General features: G+C 39.6%; 1 protein-coding gene and 1 pseudogene across 2 annotated transcripts in view; one reads left to right on the plus strand and one right to left on the minus strand.

The window, feature by feature from the left end:
- Positions 1–14567, minus strand: part of Nebl (nebulette) — a 356298-nt gene that overhangs the window by 227890 nt on the left and 113841 nt on the right. The gene's annotated exons all lie outside the window — the stretch shown is intronic.
- On the plus strand, positions 7005–7348 carry LOC117713658 (large ribosomal subunit protein eL33 pseudogene; annotated as a pseudogene).

Here is a 14567-nt window from a genome sequence, read left to right on the forward strand (position 1 = left end):
ACTCCAGCCTACTGGCTGGTGCTACTTACATTCAGAAAAATTCTTTCCCCATCCTTAGTCAGTGCTCTCTGGAAATGTTATGATCACACCCAGTAGTTAGCATTACTAACCTCATAAGAGTTCATCAAATCAATCAAGTTGGGCATCAAGATGAACCATCTTAACATGTGCTGCCATAACTCATTCTTGAAGAACTAAGTGCCTCTTGTGTGACTCTGGCAGGAGACCTTAAAAGCTCACAGCTTATTTCTCTAGGGTATTTCCTATTACTTTTTCCCTTTGAAAAAGGAAGTGAGTGTTATATATTTAAAGACTATAGCTTTAAAGAGCATAACTATGTATGTTCAGTGCTGGGAAACCTCCTAAAGGATGATGAGACCATGGAATGATCTGGGGACCTCTGATACAGACTTTATGCCTGGCAAGATACTCTTCATGAAAAGGGGAGTATTTTTAACATATTTTCAAATATCAACTTTTTAAAAACTTATGACTTTAATTCTTAAGAACATTTTTAAAGGCAAAAGCCATGATCTTGTATTACTATGTTGGCCTCTCAGTTCTGCATTTCTGAGTGATGTGGGTAACCTCAACCTTAGACCATCTTTCATACTCTGAGTGACACTACCAAATGGGTAATTTTATCCAAGGGACAAAATCACAACTAATCCTGATGGCAAGGTTTACTTGTAATTTTGAGTATTTTCCTCAAATCTGAGTAATTCTACTTTATAGCAATAATTCCCATCACTCAAAAATGCCTTTGAAGATAGGAAATCCATTTCTATTTTTAAGTGTATATTTATTTAATTATGTATATGAATGCTCTATCTGTATGTATGCCTGCATGAAAGAAAAGGGTATAAGATCCCATTATAAATGGTTGTGAACTACCATGTGGTTGCTGGGACTTGAACTCAGGACCTCAGGAAGAGAAGCCAGTGCTCTTAACCACTGAGCTATCTCTGCATCCTCCTAATTTATTTTTAAATGAACAAACTTGCAGGTGATTACTGCTATCAGGTCACTTATAATGTCTCTACTTAGAAAAGAGACGTTACAGAAAAAAATAAAATAGAAAGACAATACCAAAGAGTGACTATGCAAGTAAGTATACATGTGCACAGTGTGCCCACATAAATTCTCAGACACACAGTGTGTCCACAGATACACATAGGCATAAAATAGGCTCACATATACCAGATACACACAGTGTGCCAACATACACACAAAGGCACACAGTGTGTGAAACAAGAACAATGTCTACCATCTGACAAATTAAGAGTATGAAAATTAAAGTATTCTAAGGTTCTTCTTAAGAAAATTTGTTATATTATTAAGTTTCGTATTTTTCTTAAATATGTGTGATAAAACTTTACAGGCAACCATAAATAAATGGAATTATCCTACATAAATTCAAATTTCATAAAAGCGAAAAGAATAAAAATAAAAATTTTAAAGCACCATAAAGCCTTATTCATTACAATAAAAAAAAAACAAAAAATTAAGGATTGGGAAAAAAGCTGCATAGAATAAACAAGACAAAAATTTAACAGTTGAGAAAAATAATTCTTTAATCATAGAAATGTAATTAGGAAATGCCACACAAAGGCCTATTACTGTCATAGTTTTCATTCTACTATAAAACAGCTATACTAATATAAAACAAAATTATTTGTAGCAATAAAATTGTTATTGAATATGCATGTACTGGTGATAAAGATTAAATTCTCCAATAGAAGTGTATCTTAACTGTAAATAAGCTTAAAATCAGCCTCATCCATGTTTAAATATCCAGCAACATATATGTGACAATGGAAGAATGTAAAATTAATAAGGCAAGGGAACTGACATATCCAGCAACAGAAATATTTCAACATAATCCTCCAATTTTTACAAAATAAAGCAAGCAGACACGAACATGACTAAAGATATTCACCATGTGAAATACAGAACTCATGATAATCCCAGGCATGTAGCATTCAAAATATGTACCTTCAGGGACTCAGGGTATAGTTCAGTGGTAGACCATTTGCTTAGCATAGGAGAAAACCTGAGTTTGAACCCAGCATCAAAAAAGGGAAGGGACTATGCAAACCTAATATATCATGGCACTTGCTAATCAAAAAGGGTGTCTAACTTATCAGAGCAGAAATGGCTGTTCAATGTGTAACAGTAGCTAGCCATTGTCCTGCTTCCAACAGATCCTGTGGGTCAGGTTTTCATGGTGCCAATGTGCCCTGTGAGTGGAAAGAACGGATAAAAGGAACACTGATCTCTGTCATGATGCTGGCTTCTCACGGGATTCTGTCCTGTCTCAATGCACCTCACTCAGGATGTCTGTGTTCATACCCAGATGCAGTAAGTAAGGAAAGGTAATGGTGGGAACCTGGAGTGAGGCACAAGAGCAGGAGGCAGAGGGGGATGAACAGAGATCAAGAAAGAGAACAAGGCTAAGACAGAGAGGGACCAAGAGTCCCATGCTGACCATGAAAAGGACAGCTGACACTATGTCTGCATCATGGAGCCAGAGCCCCCACTAGCAAAGGAAACAACTGGAATCAAGACTACAGGAGGACAAAGGGCACCTGCAGAGCCACGGACGCTGACCAGAAACTGAGCCTACCCACGAAGGGGTGGGGGGCTCAAGATGTGTGAGAGATGGAGCAAGTTCAGGCAGAAATATGAACCCATGAATTTATGTCTTTGGGGTACTGTGTTCTCCAAAATCAAAAATGCTAAGAGATTTGTTTAAGGAAGGCCTCCTCTGATGCCTAGAAGATCTGAATGCAAGTCAGCACCAGGCTGCTACAGCAGGAACAAGAGACATCTTGGAGTGTACAAAAGCTTTGACAGTTGCCTCTGAGCATCCTTCTCCACCAACCATGGTCTCCCCCACTACCACCCAAATTGAGAAGTCTGAACCCCCAAAGGCAAGCCAGGGTCTTCCTCCACTTGCCCTCTGAGGTCAGAGGCTATTTGCATGCACTTTTATCTTCGGTGTCTTTCCTTCTCAAGAATGGGTAAGCATATTCCGTGCACCCAAAGACTTCATTGATTTGAGAACTGTAAAGAAAAATGTCATATTACTTGAGAGACTGAAGAATGTGGAGGGTTTTCTTTCTTAAATCAAATTGTTTCTAGGATAAACTAAGCAGATGGCTCTGCAGATAAAAATCCTTGCCTCTCGAGCATGAAGACCTGAGTTTGGATCCTCAGAACCTCTGTGAGAGCGATAACCTCAGTGCAATAGACAGAAGGAGGCAAAGAAGAGGGAAGCCCCAGAAGGTCCCAGGCCAGCTCTTCTGCTACCACACAGGTGAACAAAAGACCTTGTCTCAAACAATGCAGAAGAGAACCAACGGTCAAATGTTATCTAAACTCCACATACATGCCATGGCACACTCAAACACACATACTATACATACTCAAATACATAGATGAACACTACACATACATATACACACAGAAACATACATGCACATACTGCACACATACTTAACACACAAACATACCAATACTACACACATATAGACACAGGCACATCTACATTATGGGCACAACCACACATGCACATACCTATTTTGGAGCTGGAGAGATGGTTCAACTATTAAGAGCAGCTACTGCTCTTGCAGAGAGGCTGGGTTGGGTCCCCAGCATCCACCTAACATCTCACAGCCTTTGTGAACTCCAGCTCCAGGATATCTCAAGTCATCCTCTGGTCTCCACAGGCACTGCACTTACATGCCCAAACACACTCTCAAACACACATCCACACATAATTAAAAATAAAAAATATCTTTTTTTAAGTTCCTAGGGAATTTTGTTAAGAATTTGAAATAATCCTGTTGGATTTTCTTTTCCAAGTATGTATGACTGTATAAAGTTCTCAGATTAAATGCATGGTGTGTATGTGGGGTTTGAATAATGATGGAATAATCCCCCACTTGATAGACACGGGCATTTAAAATAACATATGTGGTCAATAGGAGCGTCTTCCTATCTGATATAGTTACTGAGGTAGGAATGTGCTGGTGGACCATTATCACTCTTTGACGTCATTCAAAGATATACAATTCTGATCGCAGCGTTTGCCGTGGACTTCAGTTAATGTACTTCCTTCCCACATCCTCCTAGGCACTGATGGGTCGTCTATTCGCACATCTCCCTCCATAGCTGTCATCTCATACTTGATTCTACCACTAATCTTCTTCCCTGCAGCACCTCTGTAAACAAGTCACACAGAACGCCGCTGGTTACAAAACATCAATTTTATGATTTAAAAAAAAAAAAAAAGGAAAGAATTAGAGCAAGCAAATGGGGAATGCCCTTCAGAAAGGAGGCTTATAAGAGCTGCTGATAGATAACACGAAAGCGAAAAATGGATTATGATAATGGAGGTCTCATCCATGAAATACAAGCCCCAGCTGAAAGGAGGGACACCCTTGCTCTCTGGCTGGCTCGGGTCAAACAACTTGCCACCTATTGATCTACTGGCTCAGCAGGGCACCATTGTAACTCCCCTCGTGTATTCAGAAAGGAAGGCTTTATCAAAGGGATTACACAGCAAACCTGACCCACCACACTAGGAAATGCTTATCAGCTATTGGAGCCTGCCACCTAGATTTCGAATTATGGCAGAAAAGGCAAAATATTAATATGTGTGACTTATGCACACATGCACACATATACACATGCATGGTCACACACACACACACACACACACACATACACCTCATATGTTGTTGATAAAAAATAGGAGCTTCTATTCCCTACACTGTGGCTGATATTGATCAAGAGGGTATGAGATATCAATCAAAAGGTACTGCTGACTGCAGCCGAAACGAACACATGCAGATCTGGGAATCTAAGATACAACTGTAGCCTGAAAATATATTAAAACAAATCTTATAAGAACAAATTAGAGACACAAACAATATGGTCTCACATACATTCCCTTGTTAGGAATAATTATAAATTCAAATAAAAGCCAAAGAAGGGAGGAAATCATCAGATAATTCTAGTTTTAAGGAGGCACTGATGTAAAAGCAGAGATATTACAGTCAGCTACATCTCCATTAACATTTTACTGTCTCAGGGATAATTTGTGGCTAAAAGTTAGCCAATCAATTGTGGAGGGGAAACAATTAAAAATAACAAGAAGAAGAAGAAGAAGAAGAAGAAGAAGAAGAAGAAGAAGAAGAAGAAGAAGAAGAAGAAGAAGAAGAAGAAGAAGAAGAAGAAGAAGACTGCTGCAGTGGTTGTTACTCAGCTCACACACCACTATCTACACTCAGGGCAGAGACATTAACCACATCATGCCGGGCAAAGTCCACAAAGGACCCAACAATCCTCTGAACACAGTGATCCAGGCAACTGCAGACAAATGGCCTGGACTACAACATGAATCTCTTTGTAATTCACAGAATCCATTTACATTTGCGAATGGCTTGTTTCCTCACTTTCCAGGCTATAAAAGCAAATTTGAACAAATTAAAACCTACTTAACCATTGCCTCCACTACAGAATTAAAGAACCGTCCTTGGGGAATGTAGGAGATTGTTCAATACACTTCAATTAGTCAGCTTCTAATTTTGCGTATTAAATTTATTTTAATGCACTTTCCCAGGGTAAGTAAACTGAGAGAAGAAAGGAGGAAATTAAAACAAAACCAGTATCTTTTGCATCGTTATGCATTAAAGAAAATGAACTGATTATTCTAACATGGTTAACTACTGTGTCCCTGGCTGACCTCTTTGTCTCTTCCACGCGATGCACTAAGCAAGCCTCTCTCCCTTCCCTGGACACTCAAGGCAGAGTCTAACTACAAAATATATCAGTTCCTCTAAAATGCACTTGTTCCTGACCATTGATTGTATGATTACACTAAAACTCAATAGGTCATTAGACTTTTCCTGGGTTCAGAGCCCCAGAGAAAGAAGAAAAATGTCCAGCTTTAACCTTTGTCATCGCAGGTTAATGACGTGGAAAAAGAAAAAAGAACTTTGTGGAAGGTCTGAACCAGGTTCCATGTTTCAGAAGGAACATATTTACAATCCTTTGAACCTCATCATACAGATCAGCTTCCAACTCAAACGGCAAAGCTAAGGACCTCCCATTCAAAACCCAACTGAAATGTTTACATGTTTAACTCTTACACAAGTACATATCGATGTATAAATGCACACACACACACACACACACACACACACACACACACACGGAAAAGAAAAGGAGAGCGAAGCTACTATTTAAAGTAATAAAAAACATAAAGATAGACAGTAAAGGCTAAATATACAATCACATAGGGTCAAATTGGATCAGCCTGATGGAAGAAGATGCTAGAAATGTCTCCATAAAAGCAGTGGCCAGGCTATTAAAAAAAAAAGTACACTCAGGCCAGATGACTAGAGACGCTCCTTGCCAACTACTTATCTCTAAACAAAGAAAGCAATCCACCTGTGGTGTCTATATCCTAACGAGAGGCTTGAGAGAAGAATGTTGGTCTCTGAAGTAATATATAGGCCCCACATCAAATGCTCAGGCGTGAAGAAACCACAGTCCTCCTTGCTCCTAGAACCTGAGGGTTCTCCTTCCTGAGGAAGCTGCTTACCTCCACCGGCAGCCATGTGCGTGTTGAGGCCCATGGAAAGTACTCCGTCTGAGACAGAAATGTATCCTGGGCAGTTTTGCTCTTTCACCTTTGTTTCCCAAACTGGATAGAAACTAATGACCCGACCGAGACAACCCTGCTTCTCGGAGAACCTGACCACCAGAGATTTCTTGGGCTTCCAGGGAAATGGAGGGCGGGATGGAGGAGATGACGGGCTGATGGTGTTGAGGCCCAGGCCGAGGGGAGGAGAGATCGCTGGTCTCAGTTGGTCCTCGGGCTCCTGAGAAGTGAATGGGTGCATTTCCCCGATCTTGCTTTGCCCAGGAAGCAGTGGTCCCTATAAGCTGGTTTCCTCGCAGGCCTGCTGGGAACAGGACTTCTAAAAGCAGGTATGTCTGGAAGGCTGTGGTGCAAGGCCACTTTTGCTGGCTACAAGCGAGGTCTCCGGGACTAAAGAGAGCACACGGCTCTTCTTAAAATTGAAGGCATTTATGCCCGAGATGAAACTGAGTTCTAATTAGGCAAGAGATGTGCTTATGTGTACAAAGTGAAAAACAATACAGTGACTCTTGGAGGCAAACCAAACAAAACCAGAGTGATCTGGGGGAAGGTAACTAGGGCACACGGAAACAGTGGCATGGTTCGTGCCGAATTCCGAAGCAACCTTCCTGCAAAGGCCATTGGACACAGAATCCCTGTGATGCTGTACCAATCCTGGATTTAAACTAATGGAGAGTAAATAAATAAAAGTAGATTTGTGATCTTGAAAAAAAAAAGAAGAAACTAATGATGCCCCCCCCCCACACACACACACACACACGTATAGATTTCTATAGAAACCTCAGCATCAAAAAAGAGAAGCGCAGAGATGTAGACAGGAGAGAGTAAGACAGGGACAAAGGGAAGGCTACTCTGAAAGAAACAAACTCACATGCAAGAACTGTGCAAAACATTCAAGAGGCCATTAGAGCTCATCCTGCTCACAGATGCAGTACTCATGTCTACAAAGACAAATTAAAGGGAAAAATGCAAACCAAACGACCAAAGACTCCCAGGAAAGTGAAACCTTAAGAATGTATTTGTTGATGCTGGGCGGTAGTGGTGGTGGCACCTGCCTTTAATCCCAACACTCAGAAGGCAAAGTCAGGAGAAGCTCTGAGTGCAAATTCCAGGACAGCCAGCACTGCACAGAGAAACCCTGTCTCAAAAACAAAACAAAAACCTGTTTGTGTGTGTGCGCGCGCGCCCGCGTGTGTGTGCGCGCGCCCGCGTGCTTTGAATCTGGATGTGGAAATGGGGGTTGTGGGCAGGTGGGTTACACAGGAGCCATAGAGAGAATTTCTAGAAATGATATAGAAAGATGGCTTACTTCATGAAACGCTTACTTCACAAGCATGAAGACTGGAGTTTTACCTCCCCAGGACACATGTAAAAGCCTGGCACAGCAGGGTCCTGTGCCAACAACAGGCAAGTGGAGCTGGGGAACCCTGGGGGTTACAAGCCAGCCAGTCTCTTGAATCACTGAACTCCAGATGCAGTTAGAGACTCTGCTTCAAAAAATAAAATGGGAAAGCAAACAAGAAAGATGCCCAATATCACCCTTTGACCTCTGCATGCATATGCACGCGCACTGAGAGTGTATGAGAGAGAGTATTTTACATTTGATCATGATCACAGTGGTCATTCAACCACATGTGTTTGTCAAAACTCATATAGCTGTATTCCAAACAAATGAACCTTTATATATTTTTCAAATATTTAACGTTTCACTAACTAACTCTGTGTATGCTCATGCAATAGCACGTGTGGAGGTCAGTGCACAACTTGAGGAGTCAGTTCTTCTTAATCTACGCACAGGTTTGCCTAAGTCTTGGAGGAAATACATTTACCTGCTAGGAACCTGGCCTAGTTTTTAAATAATTATATTGGGTTCTTTTTCTCAAATGCTTTCCTAATTAAGTTTAGTTGGCATAAAAAGAAATAAATTTTATTGTAACATTTGAATACATATTTTATCTAAGTGGTTTCTAAAGTCAGACAGACAACAGAAAGAATAACAAACTGTAGTCCTGGGGTGAGGTAAAAGGAAACTCCAATAACAACAAAGAAAATGATAAATAATGTGAGAGAAAAGATAAGCAATCTGTGGAAAATCAATTAATATAATCAGAAGATTGTAAATAAAAATAGTGCCAAATAAAGAAGTATCTCCATCTTTGTCTCCAAAGACCAAAGGAAGGACCTGATAGAAAGAGAATCACCTTGTCAAACAGACCTACACCCAGGCAAAACATGGAGACACAGAAAAATTAGTAGAGAATTGTAAGAGACCTAACTAAACACATGTACACTATTAGTCACCAAGAATGTGAGAGCCATCCTTCAGTCCCTCTCTTTGCTAGAAAAGTAGAATCAAGTCCCCAGTTACATTTTTTTCAAGCAGATCCTCTACCATTACTACCACAGGATAGTACTACCTTACACCTGTAAATGTAAATATCTCCCATCTGCCTTTTGGTTTTATAAAGCATAGAAGTGAGTTTAATGGTGTTTTCTTTCCACAGGATAACTGAGAAACAAGAAGAGAAATGTTACCAGGTCCTGCCATACTGATGCGAAAGCAAACAAACAAACAAACAAAAACAGAATACAGGATCTCAATATGTGGGATGTCCTTCTGCGTGAGAAATTCAATAGTAAATGACTATACGGCCAGAATATATTTCTGAAACACCAACCAAGGTTTTTTCCTCCCTGTATGCCTTCTCTCTCTCTCTCTCTCTCTCTCTCTCTCTCTCTCTCTCTCTCTCTCTCTCTCTCTCCTTCCCTCCCTCCCTCTCTCCAGTAAGCACTCTGCAGAGGTCACAGTGAGGGCAATGAGAAACTGGGGATACAGGAGCAATGGTTCTGCGACAGGGACAGGTTCTACGTCATCTTTCCTAGTGTCTGAGACCATGATGAAGAATTATATATGAAGAATATATTTGTGGGAGAGTATTACTCAGGTTAAGACAGGGAGAGATAAAAGAATATAGAATAAGTCTATACAGTACCATGTGTTCAGAGCTCCCAGGTCCAGGCAGAAAGGCTATCAAGAGCACGAAAGAAAGAAAGAAAGAAAGAAAGAAAGAAAGAAAGAAAGAAAGAAAGAAAGAATAAAAAGAAAGCAGAGTCTAACACATGCAGACTCTACAGGGCCTGGGAGCACTCCACGACAGGAATAGAAACACACAGAGATATGGGACAGTTCAGGAGTAACCTCTATGGACTGAGACTAAGCAGTAAAATCCAGATGAAGTTCCAATAACATCCTGGCTATACACAATCTTGGGAGATGTAGTTACACCACTAGGAAATGAGGTAGAACACAGTGACTTCCAAAGGTTTTCACAAAATTTGAGTTACAAAACCTTCTACTAAATGGTTAAGCCATAATGATGGCTTGGATAGATGTCATGGGAAAGCAGAAGACATTTGTGGTGCCCCTCAGTACAGGGCTGAGAGACTTCTAGTCATAGTGTCTTCTCCTAGTGAGACATACTGGACACAGAACTCTGCAATAAGGAGCATTTGTGTGCAGTGAGATGGCTCTGCAGGTGAGGTCACTTGTCACCAAGCTTGAAAGCTTAATTTCCATATCTGGGACCCAAGGCAGAAAGAGAAAACCAACTTTCAAAAGTTGTCCTCAGATCTCCATAACACAGAGTAGCACATTCATACACACATGTGAACACACACACACACACACACACATCACCATCATCATCATCACCATCCTCTTCATCATAATGCTAAAAGTAGGGATTATTTGTAAGATGTATTTTTAGTGTTATTTTTGTGTAATTTAATTTTTGCAGAATCAACTCACAGGCAAATCCCAGGAAACAATAATCACTGGGTAAATTTAAGAATTCTAACCACCATAATTATTAAAATGGTAAATCACTATAGATAAAATACATATAAATAAAAGTATAACAGTGTCCTTAATCAATTTTAAGAGTTTAAAGCAATCCTCAGATCAAAAGAGAATTGGTATTTGGAATTACTGTCAGAGAAATTTTCTGTTACTTATTCCATACACATTTCCAATCCATAAAATTATTTGCCAGGCTGAAGTAAATGTTAGACATTAAAGAATTCTGTTTTCAGACTAAGCTTGACTTACTTGTGATATCTTCAAGGTTCATACCAAAAATAAGTAATAACAAATAGAATATTTTGCTCAATTAAAGAAATATTTATAGACTTGTAGTAATTTGCAAATCTTACATAAATGGACCCAAAATGGTGGATCCAGCCATTGAGAGATGACTGATTGGTAAGGACTCCAACCTAATCAATGGATTAATCATCTAATGGATTCATAATTTAATGACATTATTAAGAGGTGGTAGAAACCAGGAGGTGAAGCTTAAAGGAAGCAGTTTCAGGAACGTGTTCTAAGGTGTTTTGTGCCAGCCCCTGACGGCCTCTCTGCTTCCTGCCCACTATGGGGTGAACAGCTCTGCTTTGGCACATGCTGTCTGTGCCAAAATGGATCCAATGGCAATAAACTTGGCACATGCTGCCTGTGCCTCACAATTAACCCAAAGGCAATAAACTTGAAAACTCTCAAACCATGAGCCAGAGGAAATCTTTTCGCCTTTAAGTTGTGCTTTTCAATGTTTAGCATTGTCTAATGACTAACATAAAGTGCATAACTGTGCACACTCTGAGGGCTAGTTAGAGCTGTTGTGTCTGGAAGAGACAACACTATGTAATACAATGCTATGTTGAAGCTCCTCCAACTCTGTCTCAGTCTGTGTTCTATTGCTGTTAAGACACAGTCCCTGTGACTAAGCATTAAAATATGTGAGTCTATTCAAGCCACTACAAACTCCCACGGCTTTTAATATCAAGTTGGGAGCTTGAACCTGGCCATGGTTAAGAGTATTTTTCACCAAGGTTCTTTGCTCCCCAGAGTGTCCATTGGTCAATACTGACCAACACACCTGTCAGTCTTCCTGTCAAATGCAAGGGTTTTTTGTTTTGTTCAGTTTCTCTTTGTTTGTTTGCATATTTGTTTGTTGGAATTTTGATTTTTGAGATAGGATCCTGCTATGTAGTTTGAGTTTACCTCAGATTCATGACCTCCTGCCTCAACATCCCAGTCGTGGAATTATGAACGTGTACCATCACACCAAGGTGATCACAGACTCTGAACTGTTTGATTCTCTCTTTTTTCTCATAAGAACTACACATTAATTTTGATTAATAGAACAAAGTATTTGCTTTTACTTAGAAAATTAAGCCACATGAAAAACAAAAGTGGTTGAATGCCATTGAACCATTTAATAATGTCCTTTTGGTTACAAAAATAACATTTCTATGAAATAAAAAAGGAGGAGACAGAGAAGGGGGAAAGACCACAACGTAACCAAACAATGAATGAATACATTCTGGACAGAATCTTGTAAACCATTTATACAGTTGCCTCCAAAAAAGTTTAGTATGAAGACGTAGGTCTCTCCTGTGTTGGGAGTAACTGTGCATCTTTAGAAAAGACCCGAGCAACATCCATTCCCCCTGAATTCTCTTACTCTTCATTATGATGCTACATTCAGCAGATGGTAGAGGCATTTTTAATGTATTTCTTCTTTCAATAAAATTTAGCAATACCAACCATTTTTGTCATTCTACAAAAAGACAGCCCTCAATGTCGGTTAATTTAGAAGCAGCCTTGTCAGGATTTTGAAAGCCTGTAATCTTACAAAAATCTAAGATCTTCAAGTATATTTCTATGCACAACAAACAAGATAATTAGCCCCCTTCCCCAGAGTATTGAACGTTCTCACTGAAGTAGGACAATTGAGAGACGCCATCCTTCAATTTATAATTTTTTCTTCTATAAAATAATCTACACAGGGCTTATACTTGTGTATAGAGACACACATGTGATAAAATAATGTCCTAATTTTAACGATCTCTTAAATTTTATTTATCAACTAAATTTCTGTTCATTCAAATAAGAACTATCAATGGGAACACTTTTATGGTACCAACTTTGCCGTAACGAGAGCCGTGCTATTGTAACCATCACTCCTCATCCAAACATCCCTTAAACTGGAACACCGAGGTCTCTCAACCATTCATTTCTTCAACCAATTAGGAGGCATCTAATAATAAAATTACTGTTTACTCAACATAGATGATTCAATTACACAGGCACATACGGAACTGTGTGTTTGTTTTCTATTATTGCCAATTAAATATACAATCAAATTTAGAGTGGGGGAGAAAATTATAAAGAGAGGTACACACCCTCTAATCGCTAACTTTGACACTCAATATGTATACTGCTAACAAAAGCTCTTTCTGCTGGTTTCTCTTGAAATAGGATATATACACGTGTGTGTGTGTGTGTGTGTGTGTGTGTGTGTGTGTGTGTGTGTGTGTGTGGAGAGAGAGAGAGAGAGAGAGAGAGAGAGAGAGAGAGAGAGAGAGGAGAGAAAGGGGAGAGAGAGAGGGAGAGAGGAGAGAGAGGAGAGAGAGAGAGAGAGAGAGAGAGAGAGAGAGAGAGAGAGAGAGCTAGATAAAATGATTTCAGACAAAACTCCCTAAATAGTATCCCATGGAAAACAGAGTACACATGATATAAATAGATAAATACATAAATAAATAGTTTTTAAAGCTGTTAAAAACAAATTTTAAAACAAAAACATGCTCGATCATTGCATGTGTTATGGCAATGAGGTGAGGGTTCAACAAAATTTAACAGGCTTTTTCAATAGTTCCAAGACTTGCAGTCTCTCTCCCCAAGAACATCTCATACAACTAGTGTTCTGTAGAGCACATCCTGAGAACTGTTCGCTCACACAAAACTTCAGCCTAAGTATTTAACTAGAAAGGGAATGAATGTTTCAAAAGTTAGGAAGGAAATTACCATGATGCTTCAGAAATTCTTCTCATCCCCAAGATGCTGTCCTCACTGTGAGCTTACCCGCCCTGTACAAGCCTGCTCAGATGTTCCTGCTTGTTAGACTCTCCTGTGGTCCCTCAGATGCAGACTCTTTGCACTCCTACAGCCCATTAACAATAACCAGATATCTCTCCATGTGTTTGTATGTTCCTCTTTGCTCATTTCCTGTATGCTTGCCTACAGGGAGAAAGAGAACTTTCAAAAGATATGTCATGAATAAAATAAAAAAGTCTGAAAAACTGACTGATCTAAAGGATGTATCAGTGAATGAACCATGAGAAACCAGTAAAAGGATGGAATTGGCCTGAGATACAGACATTCTCAGAAGAATTCTTCAGACTCCTTCACCCAGAGGAAGGTTAGGCTTTCCATTCAAATACATGTGGCTTATCATAGGCATCTACAAATTATTAAGATTAAAACTCCATCTCTAAAATTCCTTACACTGACTCTGACACAGCTTAAATTTAGTGGCTTTTTAGGGCTTCTAATTGTTTAGGATACCACAGCAAATTAACAGAACCCAAAAGGGTAAAAGCAGAGATTAAGTCTGACCACTAAAGTACCAAACAAATGGAAATTTCAATTTACACATTTAGAGAAACATGTTCCCCCTTCTTCATTTTTTTTTTAAGTCTCAGGCAGGCAGCTGAAACCATTGAGAACTGAAAGCACACACACACAAACCCAATGGGCTGTATGTGTGCTCCTAAGACAGTGAAGAATTAGGAAATATCCAGTTTCTTAAATTACTTGCTTTGGTCAAGAAATAAAGGCATTAGGCAGGACTACAGTCCAGCAGTAGGGCACAAACACCTGGGCTTGGGCCTCAGTACCACCATCACCACCATTACCACCACTGCCACTACTACAAGGAGGAGGAAGAGGAAAAATAAGAGGAGAAAACATTTAAGTAAAACAAAAGTTGTCCAAACAACTGAATAATAAGAAAACAAACAATCTGATTAAAAACTACATAAAGCATACAAATAA

This window comes from Arvicanthis niloticus, chromosome 8 (assembly GCF_011762505.2).
Source record: "Arvicanthis niloticus isolate mArvNil1 chromosome 8, mArvNil1.pat.X, whole genome shotgun sequence".
Classification (NCBI taxonomy): domain Eukaryota; kingdom Metazoa; phylum Chordata; class Mammalia; order Rodentia; family Muridae; genus Arvicanthis; species Arvicanthis niloticus.